Raw genomic sequence first — 9,630 nt, 5'->3', positions numbered from 1 at the left:
CCTCCAGTCAACACACCATTATCATCAGTAGTGTCAACCTCCAGTCAACACACCATTATCATCAGTAGTCTACCACCAGTCAACACACCATTATCATCAGTAGTCTCCAGTCAACACACCATTATCATCAGTAGTCTACCACCAGTCAACACACCATTATCATCAGTAGTGTACCTCCAGTCAACACACCATTATCATCAGTAGTCTACCTCCAGTCAACACACCATTATCATCAGTAGTCTACCTCCAGTCAACCCACCATTATCATCAGTAGTCTACCTCCAGTCAACACACCATTATCATCAGTAGTTTTCCCTCTAGTCAATACACCATTATCATCAGTAGTCTACCTCCAGTCAACACACCATTATCATCGGTAGTCTACCACCAGTCAACACACCATTATCATCAGTAGTCCAACTCCAGTCAACACACCATTATCATCAGTAGTCTACCTCCAGTCAACACACCATTATCATCAGTAGTCTACCTCCAGTCAACACACCATTATCATCAGAAGTGTACCGCCAGTCAACACACCATTATCATCGGTAGTCTACCTCCAGTCAACACACCATTATCATCGGTAGTTTACCTCCAGTCAACACACCATTATCATCAGTAGTCTACCTCCAGTCAACACACCATTATCATCAGTAGTCTACCTCCAGTCAACACACCATTATCATCAGTAGTTTACCTCCAGTCAACACACCATTATCATCAGTAGTGTACCTCCAGTCCAAACATTAAGGCTCTTCCTTTTACATGTCAGGAGCAAAGTTGAATGGAATCTGAGTCATTGGATGTCAACAAAGTAGCAGTTAACACTAAGCTCTATTCAATCCGTATTGCGTAAGTATAGCTCAGCGTTTAACACTAGAGTGCTCACAAAGCTCATCACCAAGCTAAGGACTCTGTGACTTAACACCTCCCTCTGCAACTGGATCCTAGACTTCCTGACGGGCCGCCCCCAGGGGTGGGTGCTTAGTCCCCTCCTGTACTCCTTGTTCACCCACGACTGCGTGGCCAAGCACGACTCTTTTTTTAACAGCATCTACCCCCAACCATACGACTGCTGAACAATTCATCAAATGGCCACCCGGACTATTTACATTGAACCCCCCTCCCCACCCCTTTGTTTTTACACTGCTGGTACTCAGTGTTTATTATCTATACATATTCAATTTACCCCTACCTACATGTACAAATTAACTCAACTAACCTGTACCCGCACATTGACTCAGTACCGGTACCCCTGTATATAGCCTCGTTATTGTTAATTTATTGAGTAACTTTTTAGTTTATTTAGCAAATAATTTTCTTAAAACTGCGTTGTTGGTTAAGGGCTTGTAAGTAAGTATTTCACAGTAAGGTCTACACCTGTCGTATTCGGTGCTTGTGACAAATTACATTTGATTTGATTAAGTTCTAGCATGATTTCCCTGTTGACGGGACGCCTATCCCTAAGAATTAAAGGCAATGTTCCCGCAATAGAGCAGACTGTATTCATGGTAAATACTGCATATCCGGCCCAATCGGAAATGACATTTCTATCTGTAACCCTTCAGCAATGCAGAATGTAAAGAGGCCTAATACAGTTTCTCTAGATTGATCTGTGAGGACGAGTAAAGTGCTAAACAGTCCCCTCTTTGTCTTGTCTTCCTCAGGAGCGTGAAGGTGAGGACCTCCACTTCAAGCCCTGGTACCCCAGCCACCCAGCCCACCCTGTCAGACCTTACGCCCCAGAGGAAAGGGCCTCGGCTGGGATCGATGACCAGGTGGTGCCTTCCAAGGCTCCATCCCCGGACCCCTTAGAAACCCTGGGCGACATCCACACCCGCACCCACCAGCTCCAGGACGACCCCACCTCCTACTTCGTCCGCACTAAAGCCGGAGCCCTCTGCTTCCGCCAGGGGACGGAGGTCGCCACCCCCAGGGATGACGCGGCACGGCCCGGGGCCTACTGTGACTGGTACTGGGTTAGGATCTCGAGCAGGCTCCCCTGGGCAACGTAAGCCCCTGGTGGTCCTGAACCAATCCCACCAACAACCACTCCATCCGTCGTCCTCCGGCACCTCCATGCCTCCCAAGGCCAAATCAAGAGGACGAGGAGGCAAACGACTGGTAAAATGTGTGTGTCGGCCGGGTGGCACGGGCCCTACTGTGGGGTACCTACCATGGTCTACCACTCTAACCTGCCCACTAAGGAGAGACTGACGCCCAGAGAGAGACCCAGGAGGGTGATCAATGCCATCAACGTGAACCATGAGTTTGATCTTCTCCACGTGAGGTTCCACGAGTTGGCCCAGGCTGTGGATCTGTTCCTGGTGTGTGAGTCTAACTTCACCGCCTACGGAGAGAGACGACCACTACGGTGAGTGGACATAGATGTATAAGCGTCTGTCTGTCTTGCTGACTTTGTGTCTGTTTGCCTCCGACGGAGAGAGACGACCACTTCGACAAGTGGACAGGATGATGTGATGGCTGGCTGTTTGGCTGTCCATCTGGCTGGCTGTCCATCTGGCTGGCTTTCCATCTGGCTGGCTGGCTGTCTGTCTGTCAATCTGGCTGGCTTGCCTTCTGGGTGTCTGTGTGTCTGTCTTCTCTTCGTCTCTCTCTCCTGAAAGACTCGTTTAAGCGTATCTGTTGACACACTGTCTGTATCTGTCCCTCCCTCCAGGTTCCTGCGTCTCCTCCTGAACGGAACCTACGACTACGTGCGCCACAAAATCCTCTACGTTTTCCTAGACCACTTTCCCGACGGCGGGCGCCAGGACGGCTGGATCGCAGATGACTACCTCCGTACCTACCTGACCCGCGACGGCATGGCCAGGGTGACCGGATCACGCCCCGACGACGTCTTCGTCATCAACGATGCCGACGAGATCCCCGCCCGTGAGGGACTTCTTTTCCTCAAGCTGTTCGACGGGTGGACGGAACCGTTCGCCATCCACATGAGGAAGTCGCTCTACGGGTTCTTCTGGAAGCAGGTAGCCTAGAGGATTAGAGATCACAGGGGCGGGCTTGTTAACAGAAGGTTGCTGGTTCGAATCCCAAACCAGGCCTAAAAAAAAATCAATCCCGTGTGAACTTGATGGGTAATCAAGTTTTTAATCGTATCTATTCGAACAGGATTTGAGCCGACGACTTGACGGTTGTTAGTGACAGATTCTAGAAAGATAAGATCTCTATTGGATTCCACTCAAACGATATACAGTGCCTGTTAAGTGCTATGGTTGGCTATTAGGATCACTTAACCCACTAAAACTGCTTACTGGTGTGTGTATGTGTGTATATATCGGAGGGGTTGTGTGTACCGTGCATTCGGAAAGTATTCAGACTCCTTTACTTTTTCTACACTACTACCTTATTCTATAATGTTCCTTGTCAATCTACACACAATACCAAATAATGACCAAGCAAAAACTGTTTTTATTTTTATTTGAGCAAATCTATCAAAGAAAATAAACTGAAATGTGACATTTACACAAGTATTCATACCCTTTAATCAGTACTTTGCTGAAGCACCTTTGGCAGCGATTACAGCCTCGAGTCTTATTGGGTATGATGCTACAAGCTTGGCACACCTGTATTTGGGGTGTTTCTCCCATTCTTCTCTGCAGATCCTCTCAAGCTCTGTCAGGTTGGATGGGGAGCGTTGCTGCACAGCTATTTTCAGGTCTTTCCAGAGATGTTCCATCGGGTTCAAGTCTGGACTCTGGCTGGGCCACTCATGGACATTCAGAGACTCCTGCGTTGTCTTGGCTCTGTGCTTAGGGTCGTTGCCATGTTGGAAGGTGAACCTTCGTCCCAGTCTGAGGTCCTGAACACCCTGGACCAAGGTTTCATCAAGGATCTCTCTGTACTTTTCTCCGTTCATCTTTCTCTCTATCCTGACTAATCTCCCAGTCCTTGCCTCTGAAAAACATCCCCACAGCATGATTCTGCCACCACTATGCTTCACCGTAGGGATGGTGCCAGGTTTCCTCCAGATGTGACGCTTGGCATTCAGGCCAGAAAGTTCAATCTTGGTCTCATCAGACCAGAGAATCTTGTTTCGCATGGTCTGAGAGTCCTTTAAGTGCCTTTTGGCAAACTCCAAGCAAGTTGTCATGTGCCTTTTACTGAGAAGTGGCTTCTGTCTGGCCAATCTACCATAAAGGCCTGATTGGTGGAGTGCTGCAGAACTGGTTGTCCTTCTGGAAGGAGCTCCAGGAACTCTGCAGCTCTGAGTGACCATTGGGTTCTTGGTCACCTCTCAGACCAAGGATCTTCTTCCCCGATTGAACAGTTTGGCTGGGTGGCCAGCTCTAGTAAGAGTCTTTTGGTTCCAAACTTCTTCAATTTAAGAATGATGGAGGCCACTATATTCTTGGGGATCTTCAATACTGCAGAATGTTGGTACACTTCCCCAGATCTGTGTAACAACACAATCCTGTCTCGGAGCTCTACAGACAATTCCTTCGACCTCATGGCTTGGTTTTTGCTCTGACATCCACTGTCGACTGTGGGACCTTATATAGACAGGTGTGTGCCTTTCCAAGTCATGTCCAATCAATTGAATTTACCCCAGGTGAACTCCAATGGGGTGGCAGGGTAGCCTAGTGGTTAGATTGTTGGACTTGTAACCGGAAGGTTGCAAGTTCAAAACCCCTGAGCTGACAAGGTACAAATCTGTCGTTCTGCCCCTGAACAAGGCAGTTAACACACTGTACCTAGGCTGTCATTGAAAATAAGAATTTGTTCTTAACTGACTTGCCTAGTTAAATAAAGGTTAAAAAAATAAAAGATCAATACATTTTTTTTAAATCACGTTGTAGAAACCTCTCAAGGTTGATCAATGGAAACAGGATGCACATGAGCTCAATTTCAAGTCTCATAGCAAAGGGTCTGAATACTTATGTAAATAAGGTATTTCTGTTGGGTTTTTTTTGCAAACATTTCTAAAAACGTGTTTTTGCTTTGTCATTATGCTGTTTTGTGTGTAGATTGATGAGGAAAATGTTTTATAATAAATTTTAGAATAAAGCTGTAATGTAACAAAATGTGGAAAAAGTGAAGGTGTCTGAATACTTTCCACATGTATGTGTGTGCATGTATCGGAGGGGTTGTGTGTCTTAATTTAATTTATTTTTACATTTGACCTTTATTTAACTTGGCAAGTCAGTTAATAACAAATTCTTATTTTCAATGGCGGCCTAGGAACAGTGGGTTAACTGGTCTAGGAACAGTGGGTTAACTGGTCTAGGAACAGTGGGTTAACTGGTCTAGGAACAGTGGGTTAACTGGTCTAGGAACAGTGGGTTAACTGCCTTGTTCAGGGGCAGAATGACAGATTTTACCTTGTCAGCTCAGGGATTCGATCTTGCAACCTTTCGGTTACTAGTCCAATGCTCTATCCACTAGGCTACCTGCCGCCCCTTAATGTGAGGGGTTGGGTGTATGTATGGGTTAATGTGAGGGGTTGGGTGTGTTTAATGTGAGGGGTTGGGTGTGTGTTAATGTGAGAGGTTGGGTATATGGGTGTGTGTTAATGTGAGGGGTTGGGTGTGTGTTAATGTGAGGGGTTGGGTGTATGTATGGGTTAATGTGAGGGGTTGGGTGTGTGTTAATGTGAGGGTTGGGTGTGTGTTAATGTGAGGGTTGGGTGTGTGTTAATGTGAGGGGTTGGGTGTGTGTATGTGAGGGGTTGGGTGTGTGTATGTGAGGGTTGGGTGTGTGTATGTGAGGGGTTGGGTGTGTGTATGTGAGGGGTTGGGTATGTGTATGTGAGAGGTTGGGTGTGTATGTGAGAGGTTGGGTGTGTATGTGAGGGTTGGGTGTGTGTATGTGAGGGGTTGGGTGTGTGTTTGTGAGAGGTTGGGTGTGTGTATGTGAGAGGTTGGGTGTGTGTATGTGAGAGGTTGGGTGTGTATATGTGGGGGTTGGGTGTGTGTATGTGAGAGGTTGGTGAGCGTATGTGAGGGTTGGGTGTGTGTATGTGAGGGGTTGGGTGTGTGTATGTGAGAGGTTGGTGAGCGTATGTGAGGGGTTGGGTGTGTGTATGTGAGGGGTTGGGTGTGTGTATGTGAGGGGTTGGGTGTGTGTATGTGAGAGGTTGGTTGTGTATGTGAGGGTTGGGTGTGTGTATGTGAGGGGTTGGGTGTGTGTATGTGAGAGGTTGGTGAGCGTATGTGAGGGTTGGGTGTGTGTATGTGAGGGGTTGGGTGTGTGTATGTGAGGGGTTGGGTGTGTGTATGTGAGAGGTTGGTGAGCGTATGTGAGGGTTGGGTGTGTGTATGTGAGAGGTTGGTGAGCGTATGTGAGCGGCTGGGTGTGTGTATGTGAGGGTTGGGTGTGTGTATGTGAGGGGTTGGGTGTGTGTATGTGAGGGGTTGGGTGTGTGTATGTGAGAGGTTGGTGAGCGTATGCGAGGGGTTGGGTGTGTGTATGTGAGGGGTTGGGTGTGTGTATGTGAGGGGTTGGGTGTGTGTATGTGAGAGGTTGGTGAGCGTATGTGAGCGGCTGGGTGTGTGTATGTGAGGGGTTGGGTGTGTGTATGTGAGGGTTGGGTGTGTGTATGTGAGGGTTGGGTGTGTGTATGTGAGAGGTTGGTGAGCGTATGCGAGGGGTTGGGTGTGTGTATGTGAGGGGTTGGGTGTGTGTATGTGAGGGTTGGGTGTGTGTATGTGAGGGGTTGGTGAGCGTATGTGAGGGTTGGGTGTGTGTATGTGAGGGTTGGGTGTGTGTATGTGAGGGTTGGGTGTGTGTATGTGAGGGGTTGGGTGTGTGTATGTGAGGGGTTGGGTGTGTGTATGTGAGGGTTGGGTGTGTGTATGTGAGGGGTTGGGTGTGTGTATGTGAGAGGTTGGTGAGCGTATGTGAGGGTTGGGTGTGTGTATGTGAGAGGTTGGGTGTGTGTATGTGAGGGGTTGGGTGTGTGTATGTGAGGGTTGGGTGTGTGTATGTGAGGGTTGGGTGTGTGTATGTCAGAGGTTGGTGAGCGTATGTGAGGGTTGGTGAGCGTATGTGAGGGGTTGGGTGTGTGTATGTGAGGGTTGGGTGTGTGTATGTGAGGGGTTGGGTGTGTGTATGTGAGGGGTTGGGTGTGTGTATGTGAGAGGTTGGTGAGCGTATGTGAGGGTTGGGTGTGTGTATGTGAGAGGTTGGTGAGCGTATGTGAGGGGTTGGGTGTGTGTATGTGAGAGGTTGGTGAGCGTATGTGAGGGTTAGGTGTGTGTATGTGAGGGGTTGGGTGTGTGTATGTGAGGGGTTGGTGAGCGTATGTGAGGGTTAGGTGTGTGTATGTGAGGGTTGGGTGTGTGTATGTGAGGGTTGGTGAGCGTATGTGAGGGGTTGGGTGTGTGTATGTGAGGGTTGGGTGTGTGTATGTGAGGGGTTGGGTGTGTGTATGTGAGGGTTGGGTGTGTGTATGTGAGGGGTTGTGTGTGTATGTGAGGGGTTGGGTGTGTGTATGTGAGGGTTGGATGTGTGTATGTGAGGGTTGGGTGTGTGTATGTGAGGGGTTGGGTGTGTGTATGTGAGGGTTGGGTGTGTGTATGTGAGGGGTTGGGTGTGTGTATGTGAGGGTTGGGTGTGTGTATGTGAGGGTTGGGTGTGTGTATGTGAGGGTTGGGTGTGTGTATGTGAGGGGTTGGGTGTGTGTATGTGAGGGGTTGGGTGTGTGTATCTGAGGGGTTGGGTGTGTGTATGTGAGGGTTGGGTGTGTGTATGTGAGGGTTGGGTGTGTGTATGTGAGGGGTTGGGTGTGTGTATGTGAGAGGTTGGGTGTGTGTATGTGAGGGTTGGGTGTGTGTATGTGAGGGTTGGGTGTGTGTATGTGAGGGGTTGGGTGTGTGTATGTGAGGGGTTGGGTGTGTGTATGTGAGGGTTGGGTGTGTGTATGTGAGGGTTGGGTGTGTGTATGTGAGGGTTGGGTGTGTGTATGTGAGGGTTGGGTGTGTGTATGTGAGGGTTGGGTGTGTGTATGTGAGGGGTTGGGTGTGTGTATGTGAGGGTTGGGTGTGTGTATGTGAGGGGTTGGGTGTGTGTATGTGAGGGTTGGGTGTGTGTAGGGGTTGGGTGAGGGGGGTTGGGTGTGTGTATGTGAGGGGTTGGGTGTGTGTATGTGAGGGTTGGGTGTGTGTATGTGAGGGGTTGGGTGTGTGTATGTGAGGGGTTGGGTGTGTGTATGTGAGGGTTGGGTGTGTGTATGTGAGGGTTGGGTGTGTGTATGTGAGGGTTGGGTGTGTGTATGTGAGGGGTTGGGTGTGTGTATGTGAGGGTTGGGTGTGTGTATGTGAGGGGTTAGGTGCATAAAAACACATCCATATATTTATATGTACATATTCTTATTCATTCTTTTACACTTGTGTGTATAAGGTAGTTGTTGTGAAATTGTTTGATTACTTGTTAGATATTACTGCAGGGTCGGAACTAGAAGCACAAGCATTTCACTACACTCGCATTAACATCTGATAACCATGTGTATGTGACCATTAACATCTGCTAACCATGTGTATGAGACCATTAACATCTGATAACCATGTGTATGAGACCATTAACATCTGATAACCATGTGTATGTGACCATTAACATCTGATAACCATGTGTATGAGACCATTAACATCTGATAACCATGTGTATGAGACCATTAACATCTGATAACCATGTGTATGAGACCATTAACATCTGATAACCATGTGTATGAGACCATTAACATCTGATAACCATGTGTATGTGACCATTAACATCTGATAACCATGTGTATGAGACCATTAACATCTGATAACCATGTGTATGAGACCATTAACATCTGCTAACCATGTGTATGAGACCAATAACATGTGATTTGATTTGATATATTCCTTCTCAATAAAGTATCACCTTCTTGTTCTAGCTGGGGTCGTTGGAGGTCGTGTCGGGGTGCACAGTCGGAATGCTCCGAGACGTCTATGATGCCGATGGGATACGTCTCCGGCGCCGGGAATACTACACCATGCCCGGTTTCAGGAAGTACGAGAATGACACGGGTCACATCCTGGTCCAGTGGGCCGTTGGAAGCCCCTTCCACTTTGCTGGGTGGCACTGTTCTTGGTGCTTTAGCCCTGAGGGCATCTATTTTAAGCTGATCTCGGCCCAGAACGGGGACTTCCCGCGTTGGGGCGACTACGAGGACAAACGGGATCTAAATTATATCCGGGACCTGATCCGGACGGGGTTGGTTCGATGGATCGGTGCAGGAGTACCCCCTCGGACCCCAAAGAGCACATGTACGCCCCAAAGTATATGTTGGAGAATTATGAGAAGTACCTGTACCTTCTGGAGAACCCGTATGTCAAACATGATAAAATGATTGAGGGGTAACGAATTCGGGAGGGTGGAGAATTGAAGGAAGTGAATGGGTAAGGAAGGAGGGCCCCTGGGACTCACAAGGGGGGGACATGGAAACAAAATTAGCACTCTTCATGGGTGAAGGATGCAGAAGGAAAGAAAGCCTTAGCACTGAGGGGGAAGGATACAGAAAGAAGGAAAGCCTTAGCACTGATGGGGAAGGATACAGACGGAAGGAAAGCCTTAGCACTGAGGGGGAAGGATACAGAAAGAAGGAAAGCCTTAGCACTGATGGGGAAGGATACAGAAGGAAGG

At 48.3% G+C, this 9,630-nt stretch overlaps 1 pseudogene; it reads left to right on the top strand.

Moving 5' to 3' along the window:
• The first annotated feature begins 1,436 nt into the window (after positions 1 to 1,436).
• LOC124003170 lies at positions 1,437 to 9,348 on the top strand (annotated as a pseudogene).
• Positions 9,349 to 9,630: the final 282 nt, after the last annotated feature.

This window comes from Oncorhynchus gorbuscha, linkage group LG18 (assembly GCF_021184085.1).
Source record: "Oncorhynchus gorbuscha isolate QuinsamMale2020 ecotype Even-year linkage group LG18, OgorEven_v1.0, whole genome shotgun sequence".
Lineage (NCBI taxonomy): Eukaryota > Metazoa > Chordata > Actinopteri > Salmoniformes > Salmonidae > Oncorhynchus > Oncorhynchus gorbuscha.
This window is presented reverse-complemented; position numbering and strand designations above follow the sequence as displayed.